Here is a 13,668-nt window from a genome sequence, read left to right as displayed (position 1 = left end):
CGGCTAAGCTGACATAACGGATCAGTGACCGGCAGGATAAAGCAATTCTGACAGTGTTTTAACTCATAAACCATTAAATCCTTGACCACATAATGGACATTCCCACCATGAATTCAAACAAAAATAAGATTAGTGTTTTTAGAAGCTATATGGAAACAGCAGCATGCATCTTGTTGGTATGGGCAGAAAAGACACAGTCCAAATGGAAAAGTCTGCAGATCTGTCTGTGTAGGTTGCTGTCTTCCTCATTTATAGAGAGGACACACATTATCAGTGTTCCCTGTAATCTCCTCGGGGCTCACAGACACCCTGCCAGCAGCATTCATTAGCAGCCGACTTGGTGTCTGACTAAATATAACGAGCTTGCTCTGCCTCAACATGCCAGAAATGCGTTGGAAGGGTTTCTGCATCTAAACGAATGAAAGTAGTGATGCATTGTCAATTTTGAAATACCTTAATATGATTTTAATGGAATAGGAAACAAAACAACAACAACAACAACAACAACAAAAACTTGAATGAATTCTTATTGGAGAACCAATTATATTTAATGTTTCAAGTGTATAGCGTGAGGTGAACCCATGGGAATAAATAGTGCAACATACAGCTGCATATATAGTGTGAGGATAATAGGACCAGCAGGTGTGGACTACATCCAGCCTCGTGTTATGGTTGCCTCACTGTATTTCATGATGAAGAGGAACACGGCTATCAGGGCAGGGCAGCTGTTTGTCCTTTACTAGAAAATCCTCTTGCATAAAAAAAAAAAAAAACATTTCTCTGGGAAAAATACAGGTAATATTCCTACTCTAACAAATCTAATAAAACTATAGGATAAGAAATGTTTCGATTATATCTTGGTCTTTCAAACATTTATTTCATTCCAGCTAGTGGAGAAAATACTAGAAATCTGTACAACACGGTTATTTGCTGAGAACAAGACCCTTAACGTTGCAATCGAAGAACTCAATGTGTTGACTCTTTGACTTCCAGGAAATCTATTTTTATATGAGCCTCTTCACTGTCAGGCACGTTTATTCTAAAGATCTGGACAGTATTCCAACTACTCCTCACACAGATCAGGCTCAAATGGCAGCTTAAAAACAAAGTTTAGATTGATACATTTATAGAAATAGACTAGAATACAAATAGAATAGAATAGAATAGAATAGAATAGAATAGAATAGAATAGCCTTTATTGTCTTTCAGTGGGGAAATTCCGTACATTAGCAGCAAAGTGACAGAAAAGTCCTTTGCCTTTTCTATCAAAGGACATACAGATAATATAAAAACATAAAAACCGAAAGAATAATAGGATGCACAGAAAATAACAGGCATACTAACACAGGTTTTGCTCAGATCCTGTTTCCACTCAGAATCACATGCAGTGTTTTGCAGTGTTTCTCCAAAACTTTATCACATTTTGTTATTCATGGCCACAAACTTGAGTATTTTTGGGAAGGGGTCACTTGTGACACAAAAACACAAATTAGTGCAGAATTGTCCATGTGAAGGAAAATGACACATGGTTTTCATTGTTTTTCTTTTTACATAAAAATACAAAAAGTTGACCATGTATGTATATCCAGCCTGCTTTTTTCATTACTTTGTTTGGCCATCTGCTTTTGGAGAGCATCTCTAAGCAGTCATTTCTGGATCTTGTTAAAAATTATGAATTAGACTAATATCTAAATCATTCTAAAACCATTCCAATGTAACTAAGGCTTTATGTTTGAGGTTGTCCTGTGGGAAGATGAGCATCTACCTCAACTCTGTCTAGCTCACCTCTCCATGTTGAATAAAGCATATCTAATATGGTGCTAATATTGATTAATCTACTTATGTAGGCACTGGATTTTATTTAGGGGCTAAATCTAAATGCAGATCATACATTTTCAAATTTTACTTTGTGATTTTCTTTTGTTCTGTCACTTAAAATACTAATAAAATACATTGGAGTTGTTGGTTGTGGGGTGATAAAATGCACAAAAAGTTTAAACGGTGTAAATACTTTTGCCTTGTTAAAGATATGAGCTGTAAACCCTATAAACACTTTTCAAATGTTTTATAATGGTTGCAGCTCAGGTCTAAACTTAGAGAATTGCTGAAAATTTAGGGTTATTAATAGAGAAAAAATATCAGAGTTTTATATTTCTGCAGGAAAACAAAAACAAACATTGTCAGTTTGTTGTTGTTTTTTTGCGAGTAGAAAAAAAATAACTGTATTGAAGTTTTATAATAATTGTAATGAAAGAAAATAGAAATTTAGCTTTTGAGGGCATTTTTTCCCCTAAGCATTCACACTGAATATTCAAATTAAAAATATATAAACTCCTAATAACACATAAACTACTAACAACACTTTGCAAGTGCTTTCTTCATCACTGCGGAATATTTTCTATGGTAAAATTATCTTTTGTTTTATAACTGGCTTAAAACAATTACGCATCATCGAACACTGAGATACTGTTGGAACTGAAATCCAAAATGACGCATTCAGCAGGATGGGTTTTGGGCTGAGCCTTACCTTAACAGATGGGGAAACAATAGTCATGCTTAAAGGCTAAGCAGCAGGGGTCCTTTTTCTCATATGGTCTCCTGCTGAATGTCACCTCTACTAAAATGGATCTAAAGAAAAGCTCCTAACAATGTCATTGCAAGAACAGCAAGTATAATTTTTGATTTTCAGCAATAAATTTGTACAATTGAGTACAGAAATAGGTAAGCAATAAATAATTGATGTAATGATCTACTAACAAAAATTACATCATTGTAACTTTTGCAGAATATCATTATGCCTCTAAACATTTTTTTAAACGATGTTTAGGCCTAAAACCCACATTTCCAATGTATAGTGCATTCCTGTTGGTTCTGTGGAGTCACATAAAGGCTTGGAAGCATAGCTGTTCAGCCTTTAAAACATTCTTTTCATGGGCACAATTGGAAACAAAGAGGTTGGAGCTATGCTGGCAAAAATGACAAAACAAATACATGTTTTGCCACTTGAGATTTTTTATTGGCACTAATAATTGCCATTATTGTACAATGGGATGTTTTATCTTAAGAATAGCAGATAATTTGTCTTTTTCGGCAGAGGGAGTAGCGCATTTGAAATATTATTGTCACGGCAACCATTACAAGATACAGTTTGAATACTGTTGTGTTTTATTTGTAATTTTCAAATGTTTCGTCAAAAAAGTAAAAGAGAAAATACTTGGAAAATACTTGTTCTTGGTTTTAAAAATGTTTTTGTACATGTAATTTCTAATATGTCATACAAATAAATTAACCAAATATGTAAAAAAAAATAAATAATAATAATATTTAACTTAATGTTGACTTAGTTCAATCAAAGTTTGCTATTTATAGACTATAGGCCATACACTATTTTTATTTATTTATTTATTTTTGCTTATATTCATTTTATAAAATGTTCAAATTATACATACAGTCATATTAAGTCATACTTGGACAATTATGAAATTTCTCAGTAGATTATTCAAACTATTACCTGAAATAATTGCTAAGAGATAAGGGGATGGACAATCCTTATAAATATTAATTAATGTCTTTAACAGGAAATACATATAATAAATACACTTTCAGTCCTTTAAAATTGTTATATTTAAAAATAGACATTCTACATTAAACCTAGTGGGTTTTTTCCCTCACCACATGATGCCTCTCCAGATTTTCCACAGTTTCTCTTGACAAACAATAACAAGGACACCCCTTCACCTGAGCTTTGATGGATGACAAACTATTTTCTACCACACATCTCCTTACAGTGACATAATGCCATATATAGCTTTAATTGATGCTGGCATCGTGCCCTTCCTCTGTTTAACCTTCATGGACCATGACAGCAGTAAACTTGCTTTAGTTAACATTTCACACTGTTTCACACTCCCTTCAGTTTTGCTCTAAACAGAAAGCTAAGAACAAAACGAGTATTACCCCTGGGATAAGATCCATGTCATAGCCACTTCAATAGTGAAGCCATGTGCACTGTGCTTGAGTAAAATATTGCTGTTAGAGGTCAGGAGAATTATTGCTGAGGCATCTATATGTAGCAATCCCATTTAAAGGCTCTAGTCAGATCTATTCCTTTCCGGATTTAGGGATTTTATTTTTGTATTTTTTTTGATCCGAGAAGGTTAGCCACAAAGCCTAACCACCCTCATTTGGAAACTGCATGACGTCCAGATGATTGAACAAACATATGAAATATTAATATAAGAATGCTGTTTGTAGGCCAGCCAGACAGCAAAATAACACTCTCCTAAATGCACGGATGGCTTAAATAATGTTGATGTTCGTTTCTTAGAGGGACAGTGGATGCACAGATTGCTCAGCAGGTTACTGGAATTGACCGATTTTCAGCTTGACCAGCTTAACCAGTGACCAGCTGATCATGCTGCTCAAAAATGCTTTTTTATTCATTTATTCTTCAAGCCCATAAACTCTCCATAGCACATTACTAAGCACCAGCAGCATAGTAAGTCAAATATAGATATTATATTATATTATATTATATTATATTATATTAGAGTTTAAAGATTAACATATTTTAATGTTATCAGACTATTAGAAACACCTCTTACTCAAAATATCACTTTTTTGAGAATCAGTAGCAAGAGGCAAATGGAAGCATACATAATATTATTTAAACTAATGTGAAAGTATAAAAAAAATAACAAAAGAATAAATAACTGTACACGGAGGACAACTCTGCAACTTAGGAAATAATGGATTGAAAGGAATTTGTAACTGAGTAGGGAATTAAAAAGAAACATGCAAGATATTTATATGTGTACATAAAAAACAGCAACAGAATATTTACAAAAAAATAAATAAATAAAGACAGAGCAAATGTCAGCTTGGATGCACACATAACGACATGGGTCTAGTCTCTTTCTTAGTCTGAGGTTATTGGGAGCAGTGGAGGTTCTAAAGTCTAGCAGCTGCTTGGTGGAAGGATATGATATAATGCTTCTTTTGGGTGGAGGCAAAGTCCTACCCCAAGTGGAGGAGGTTATGTATCTCAGAGTCTTGTTCAAGAGTGAGGGAAAGATTGAGTCTCCAGCAATGTGAACGCTGTACCTGGATTCATAGTGAATACAATTTACTAGCCGATGCTCTTACTCTTATCTTTGGTCATGAGATTCGAGTAGGGACAGAAAGAATGAGATTGTGGATACAAGTGGATACATCTCAGCTCTCCCGGAGAGACAGGGTGAGAATCTTGGTAATCCGAGAGGGACTCTGAGTAGAGAAACTGCTTTCTATGTGCAATATAAAAATTAAATATACAAATATAAAATCTTGGATGGTCTTATAAAGTGTGAATTGAACATCATGCAGCTTCAGTTTGACACAAAGTAATTCATTAAAGATATATACTGAATTTTGTCATCTGATGCTTGTTATCACTCACTACAGGAATATATTTAAAGCAAGAGATGTCATGCTTTTTCACAGCTTTATTTTGGCTGTCAGTGTTTACTCAGTTCTTGTATTTCAGGCCTGTAACACATGCAAAAGAGTAAGAAAAGTGAAATTTTACCACTTTGCAAATATGTCATTTCCTTTCACAATGCTTGAAAAAGTCTGGAGCTCAAAGCAGCATGTGATGAAACATTTCAGAAAGTAGTTTTTCCAAGTTGTTACGTTTACATCTCAATAATGTATGATTGTTGATGGATTTTGCTAATACTTCATTCTCTTCACATTCTACTTTCATCATAGTGTGCATTGGGGCTGTGTATTTTCTTGCTGAGGTGAATAGTAGAAACAAGTGGAGATTCTAACAGAAAGAACCCTGTGATAGGCCGAGAACAGGTTGAGGTTCATCCACCAGTAGTTAGAGCTATAATAATATTTCAAAGGAGTTGCAAGAATCAGTATTTTAACAAATAGATGCTAAAGGGCATAAATAGGTTTGTCTTTATTTGCATTTATGCAAAACAACAAATTTGTATTATTTTATTTTGTTTTATCTATTTTTATTTTTGCATTTTACACTAAATTATGAATTTATTTCTGTATATATTAATTCCTTTCTAAAAATTAATTTAAGAACAAAGATAATTATAGCACACTGCAAAGCATGAAAATGAGATTTGATTCTCAGTTAACCCCGTGTTTAGACGCTTGAAAAAAAAAAGTCATTGCTTTCAGACAGCACTTGACTGTGTTAGGTTAACAAAGCAACTTGTTACCATAACGTAATTATTATCGGAGCTGCATGAAAGTCTGGTAATTTGGGGAAAATGTTCAAACCTTTTATATATAAAAAAAAACTGAGTGACTCAATCAAGTAAAAAAAAATAGTCATAGTTTGGCAATGTGTTATACTGCAATGTGCTGTTGCAAATTATGCTGTTTCCAAGCATTTATTTGAGAGCCTGAGCTCACCACTCCACTTGTTGTTTTTATTAACATGTGTTGATTTTCTTACTCTGCAGAAAGTATTTTAAACTGCAAAATGAGCCACGCTCCTCTACACTGTTTGCTAAATGTGGAAAAGTGTTGCAAAAATAGCAAAGATGTGGGGACTTGAGGGCTCTACATCCTCTCTGTAACCTTTAGTTTAGTTTCCTCTCTGTAACCTTTAATTTTGATTTTACTTGATTAACCTCCGCCCTGTGGAATGTATTCATTAGAGCTGTAGAGCTGGGTTTGTTTACTACTGAAGATAACTAATTATTTAGGTCTCAGGCTGCTCAATACTTCCGATCTTTGCCAAGACTCTTCACAGGAAACAATACCTGTGGCCGTGGTCACAGCTGCAAGATGTGGTTAACATCCTTGACGACGCATTTTGCGTCGATGAACGAATGAATGGCTATTCAGTCCCTGACATTTATAAAATGTTTTCTTGTGAGCCAAGAAATGTCATTTACAGCTGCTTGAATGAAAGGATGGCATATTAAGCCTAGCCCCCTTTTCAGGATGGAAATTTCATTACTCCAGATTACATTTCCATCATCAATTATTAAGACATTGCTGTTTAATTAAACGATCATCTGAACATTTTTGTGAAGAGAATTCAAAGGTCACGAGCACTTGTATCGAAAGAAGGAGGAGGATGTCCTCAAGACAGAAAGACTTCTGCTTATTTTCAAGTAAAATGAGTTTACTAAATAGTATCAAATCTCACTTTAAAATGTGAATCACCCTTTTTCTTTTTTGCTTAATTGCTTTGCTATTGCTGAACACTGACTTTTAGTATTTATGCATCGTCCTCTCCGAACACAGTAACCCTACAACTACCGCTCAGCTGCAAGCTGTATCTAATGAAATCTGACATGTTTCTGTTTAAAGGCTATTCTGCTTTGGCCAATACACAACATTAGGGGCATAGTCAGTCAAGAGTAGGGCATGTAGGGAGAGGCCATGCAAACTCACCCTTTGTTTAAAGTCCTTGGGGCTTGTGGCAATATCTCTCCTCAGTGAGACCGCTGTTAGCCACACAGTCTGGCCTAATTTCATCCTCAATCACCATCTTCAGAGCCAAAAGGGATAACTTTAAGCACCAGCTATAAGCAGTGATTCGCTTGTATTTACTTTTGCCAGTTCATGATACTCCATTTCCTCATGTGTAACTATATTAGTGAGACACGACTTAAAAATATTTTTTAAGGAAGCAAATTTTTTGGTGTTTTAAAGTCCTCATAAGACCTCATAAGATTGTTCATAAGCAATGTTTTTTTTTTCAAAGACTACAAAATAAAAAACTGTATTTTTGCTAATTGGAAATTGGTGTAGAATGATTCAGACTCTTGTTTCTAAGTTTCAATCTAAGTTGCTTGTAATTCCACAAATAAAACTGAACAAGCCATTTTTTTTTCAAATTAAAAACTGCTATATGATATTTCTACAATTGAACCTGAAATGATTTGTACCTCTGACATATTTAAATTTAAAATGATATTTACTTATTTAACATGGGTGTTTTTATATACGACATGAAAGCATTGGACTCTCAGCCCGATGTCATCAGAATATTAGTAAGCATAGAAAAAATGATCAAGCAAACCAGTGACATTCTATCCTATTCTGAAAAAAGAAAATATACACACTTCATCAAAATACAGGCAGAGAATACAAAACAAAAGTACATCATCTTTGACATGCATAAATTCTATCCATCAGTTTACTTGCTATTTCAAGGAGTGTGCTTCATTTCTTCAAGTTTTGCCCCACACAAAATGTATTTTTAGATACATGGGAGGATAAGAAATATGTTAAATTCTGCCAAATGCTGAAACATGAAATTAAAGCCATAGCAGATTCTCATCACTTATTCACAGACTTCATTGTACTGCCCTCACATCCCAATTAATAATTATTTCTTCATCCAATACTGCCAATAACGAAGCTGACATTAGTAGTGTGTCAAAAAAAGTACTTCAATTGCGACACGCATCCAAATTTCTCGTAGCACTTAATTCGACATGTAATCTGATACTTCTGCTTGGAGAGTTTATATATGATGAATACTGAAGAGCAAGACAGCAGTGAAGGCTGAGCATAATGAAAAATGGATGCACTCTTTCAGAGTGCAGCCACCCAAGTGTCCTACAACACACCTTGTGTACTGGAGGCACTCTCTGTCCCGTGTCCCCTCTCTCCCCTGCCACTGAAGCCTCGGCAGGGTGCACGTGGCCCTTCAGTCCCCTTGGTGGGGAGTCACCTATGAAACCCTGCACCCACGCACGCCACATGTCCCAGATCATTCAGCGTGCTTAGCTAAGCTGCTGCTGTTATGTAGCCATTATCCATTTAACTTCTCTCTGCTCCACGGTGTCAGCTTCCTTTTGTTAAGACTCATTCAGGTACAAAGTATTATTACACCCTCTGGAATAGGATAGCTTTACAAAGCCCTCAAGGGAAAGTGTTTATCTCATTGAATATGTATCCACGCTGGAGGAAGCCTGCATGTGGAATATCTCTCACAACCTGTCTTGGCTTTTCCCAGAAAGAGGAACACTCAAATTAAAAGAAAATGCCCCCATGTTGGAAGTCTTTACAGAGCTTCTGCACTTTCTGTTGTTCCATTACTTTTCTTTTCTAAGCAGCATGCATATAAGCAGCTTAACTTGTTGTCTGTTCATGGAAAAAAAGGCCAAAGCTTTGTTGCTCTTGATGGCACCCAGATTCATCAATCCAGACTTCATTTTTTAAGACTTCCCATTTCATTAAACACACAGGAAAACAACCAAGCATAAACACGAAGGTTTAAGGTTGCAACTTAAGTCATATTGAATGCTAAAAGCCAGTAAATCTCACACATTAAACAAGGACCCAATGAGACTGCCAAACTGGGGCTGGTTTATTTTGAAACTAGGCACATACAGTGAGGAACATGAAAGGTTTAAATGCGAAGGATTATGGCTTATTTGCAGTAGGACAGATACATCGAAATGCCGTGAGGAAGCAGAGGCATCAAACGCACTTTGTACCCATCGACTTTGACTTACAGACGCTTTTAAATCAATGGGTCTATTGCTCTCCAGGATGCCATGAATCTTTAATTTCCCTATAGCAGTGGAAGTCTACGAACTGGGTCTTCTATACCAGTTTAATGCATTTACTCTGTAAGCTGCTCATTCCCAGTCACAGCCCTGACATCTTTATTCATGAGCTCACTGCAAATTCCTCTGAGGAGTATTAGGAGTTGTGTCTTGAAGCTGTGATGCACACCAAGGAGAATTGTCAAGAGACTGAAGGCAATGATAATGTCAAAAGGTTTCGAAGCTCTCATGCTATGCTCTTTAAAGGTTCTAGGTACAAGATGATTTTCAAATGCTACAGAGAAGTAGTATGAGGATGGTGAGCAAAGCAAAGTTGCTTTTAGATATTCCCCCATATAACAAACATGCTTCATGTGCACTTTTGAAAAGATCGTGTTAGACTGTGGCATGTGTAAATAGCCTGCAGCGATGTAACTACCTCCCAGTTTGTTCAAGATGAGCGAAAAAAGGAAGATAAGTTGAGGCTGATAGCTGCGGATGGTAGATTAAACATGTATCCGCAGCCCAGAATGTAGTCAAGCTCCCAATTAATTATTAACACCCCGGCTCCTTATGATTAAATAAAATATTACTTCTTTACTTCCATTTGAACTCCTTAAAAAACGACGCTGCTGTTTGCGCATGCATCTGTGGTCATCTCAGAGGGACAGTTAAAATGTACAGCATTGCTAAAAGAAATACCCTGCCTTGGCTCAAAATTAAAATTGAACATGCACATTTATGTGCTGCTCTAAATGAGGAGTGACCTCAGATTGTCTGTGTGCAGCCAAGTCATGCTGGCCATAAAAAGCTCCACAGAGAGCACAGTAGGAGGTGGTCAATCTGGGGATTTATGCCACTGAGTGTTGACATTGTATTAATTCTCTGCGATTTAGGACTGTTATCTCTCCACATCATTCATATCTGGGCGATAATTTTGCAGCTATAAACATCAAATGTCAGTTTATCATAACATATTTCAAGTCTGGAGTGTAGTTGGCCCCACTCAGATTTTGGTTATTTTGCAATTTTTCAGATACTCAAGCATATTTGGATAGTAAGTAGAGGTAACAAGATCAAGGAAAAACTTGTTTTGGTTCACTAGCCTGTGAAGGTTCACCATTTTTCCATGTTTTCTCTATATGTGGCTCTCACTGTGGTTTACTGGCGTCTCAAAGCTATAGAAATGGCTCTATGACCCTTTCAAAGCCCATAGATTTCAAATATTATGTTCCTGATCTGTTCAAGAATTTCTATATATATATTTAGGAAGTCATGTATTGTTTTGTGAGATCCCTGTAGCCTATCCTCTGCAGTCAGACAGGGTAATTTAAGGAAACTATTGATTCCCCAGGTGTGGCTAGCAAAATTTAGCTGAACTTCTGAAAACTTGGTGAGTCAAAGTTAATTCCTAATTTAGCAAGTTGGGCAATAGTACACGGAAATCTAATCTGAGTAGTTATTTTCTTAAAATAATGAAATAATTTAATTTTTTCATTTTGTATAGTTATTTTGCCTCTGATACAAAATACTTTGCTTCCAAAAAGTGGTTTTTGGAAGAGAAGTTTGTCCAAAAGCTCTACATCTATATTTGCTTGTGCAGTTTAGCATCAATAAATTAGCAAGCTCTAACATGTGATAAGTAGAAGTTATCCAGGGCCAAATGGAGGTAGTGGTTGCACAGCCTGGTTGAGCAGGCATGGCTAAGGGCTAGCAGCTGGGTCTCGGCCCAATTAAGCAATACAGCCGGGGCCATTGTGGCATACCCATAGTGTCCCACTTCTAGAATAAGGAAAACGCACAGAGTGAAGTTCTTAAAAGGCAGTAGTAGTGCTTGTTTTTTTTTTCTGTTTTTTTACTATAATGGATTTTAGACTAATATTTTGAGTCAGCTCCGTTTAGTGCAGTTTTGCTTTGATAATTTACAAAGAGTATGCCAAATTTTGCCACATTATTTTGGCCTAACACTTAACAACAAACTGCACCAAAATTCATCAAACGTTATTTTGCAGTTGGTTACAAAGCCTCCACCATGCGGATTAAAACTTAACTTAGACAGAAATAAAACATAAAGCAGGCGGCGATGGTTGAGTGATGATGCATTTCTTAATTAGCTCTCTGTGCCATTCAACAGTCAAATGTAACATTTGTTTTTGTAGACCAGAACTGCTGCTGCCAAATGGCTGCACATAAAGAGGAAAGGATGATGCCACTGTGGCTCCGCTCATCTGTTTTGTATAATCTGTCACTTTCATTGCTGTTTCCCACAGTCCATCAAACCTTAAATCCTGTTCAGCATATATGACCTTACAAAACCTCTGATCTAATCTTCTCTCTTGTGATGTGATTTAAAAGAAAGCCAAGATGCGGGCTCTGTTTGATAGGCACATAAAGGGAAATCAGATGGGGACCAGATCAGCTGATTTTCAACTTGACTGGACCTGAAAGGTGACCGGACAGCCAGAGACACAAAATATTTATGTTTTTCCAATCAGTGAAAGCACCATGAATGAGCACAGTACTGTAGGCCTAATCGGGGCTCTTGTCTGTGTGGAAGCTATTTCTAAAGAGGACTCAATGTTTTAGTTAAACCTATCCCTAAATATTTACACCTTTTGAGCCCCGTCACTTCTGTCTCTAATGAAACATGATAGATTTTGAAACACTGACAGACTTTTAGGAATCTGTTAATAAGATTTGCAATCTGTGTGGAATAGACAGGGAGACTGGCACTTATAGGTTTGATAAAAGTTTCTGAAAACAGTTTAAAAATGATTATGAAAATCATTTTGGATTTTGCTTAAAATAGTAGAACCTTTTGACTGCTCACTCACACAAGATCAAAACTTAGGGGAAAAAAAGAACAAAGATCAGAAATCACCCAGTGAGCTCTGATCTATAATATTTAATATTTAATAGTTACTTGCCTCAGATGTCTTGTACTAAGTTCAACATATGCTACAGATTTGCATCTCTATTACTTATATTTGTACAACCATAGTGAAAGGACTATTTTTATTAATCAGTGCCAATGTAGTCAATCAATCCAAACCAGTGAATAAAAATAATATGTATTCAAATAGTAATTTTCTAAAAGTAAATAATGTTACATCTAAGTAGATTTTGAAAGCCCTTTGTGTGTTTTAGCAACATCAAAGTCAGACTTTTAGTTTCACACTGTATATTGCCTTCAGAGTAAACTTACAAGCTGGAGCCACAGCTGACTGCCCTCATTGTGTTCTCCCATCTGGGGTAATGTGGACTTTACTCCGCGTAACTGACTCGGGTATGTTTGTGGTCGACTGACACAAAGGATCATGATAGGACAGCAAAGAGGAGCTGCGGCATGGCTGAACCATGTCAAAAATGATGCTTCTTGACTTGCATGCATACCGGCCACACTCAGTAACAGTTTTTGACATGGGTGATGCAGTCCCCTGCCCAGAGCGACAAAGGCTACGGGGGCATCACAAGCACCTCGTGGGGGCCACATCAGTCAGTTGTGCCCCAAACAAGATTTATAATGTTTATTTACATCTCCGGTCAGCCAGTCATAAAGGTTTGCATATTAAAGGCTATGTTCGCAGAATTAAACTGATGTGAAGTGAAGCACTAGTCACCATCTACCTATATACCTGCTGAACTAGAACATTTTGAGGATCTGCATAGACACTAATAGTCCAGGACTGATATTGCATCTTTAATGTATAACACTGATTAAAAGTTAGTTTAGTTTCACAAAATCACATTTAAAAACAAATATATTTTAGGTTATTTAATTGTGTTTATTTTAAAAGAAAAACTAGTGTTAAAATAACACTAAGTACAGATAAAAATGATGTTTTAATGTCATGTCTTTGTGGTTTTGGATTTTAATACAAAGATCTCAACAGAAAACAAAGAAAAATATTCTCCCCATGTGTAGCAGTAGTTTTCAAATTCTTGTCGAGGGAAACATGATACCTTTTTTTCTATCATATTATTTAAGGAGTAAGCCAAGAATAGCAAACACACACACACACACACACACACACACACACACACACACACACACACACATATATATATATATATATATATATATATATATATATATATATATATATATATATATATATATATATATATATATATAGTATATTTTTTGCAT

The 13,668-nt window shown here is 35.9% G+C and overlaps 1 protein-coding gene across 2 annotated transcripts in view; it reads right to left on the bottom strand.

Moving 5' to 3' along the window:
- Nucleotides 1-13,668, bottom strand: part of kcnh7 (potassium voltage-gated channel subfamily H member 7) — a 50,708-nt gene that overhangs the window by 31,875 nt on the left and 5,165 nt on the right. The gene's annotated exons all lie outside the window — the stretch shown is intronic.

Source organism: Poecilia latipinna, unplaced genomic scaffold (genome assembly GCF_001443285.1).
Source record: "Poecilia latipinna isolate Pla-1442-1.1 unplaced genomic scaffold, P_latipinna-1.0 Scaffold988, whole genome shotgun sequence".
NCBI lineage: Eukaryota > Metazoa > Chordata > Actinopteri > Cyprinodontiformes > Poeciliidae > Poecilia > Poecilia latipinna.
Note: the sequence above shows the minus strand (reverse complement) of the source record. Positions and strands in the feature narration are given on the sequence as shown.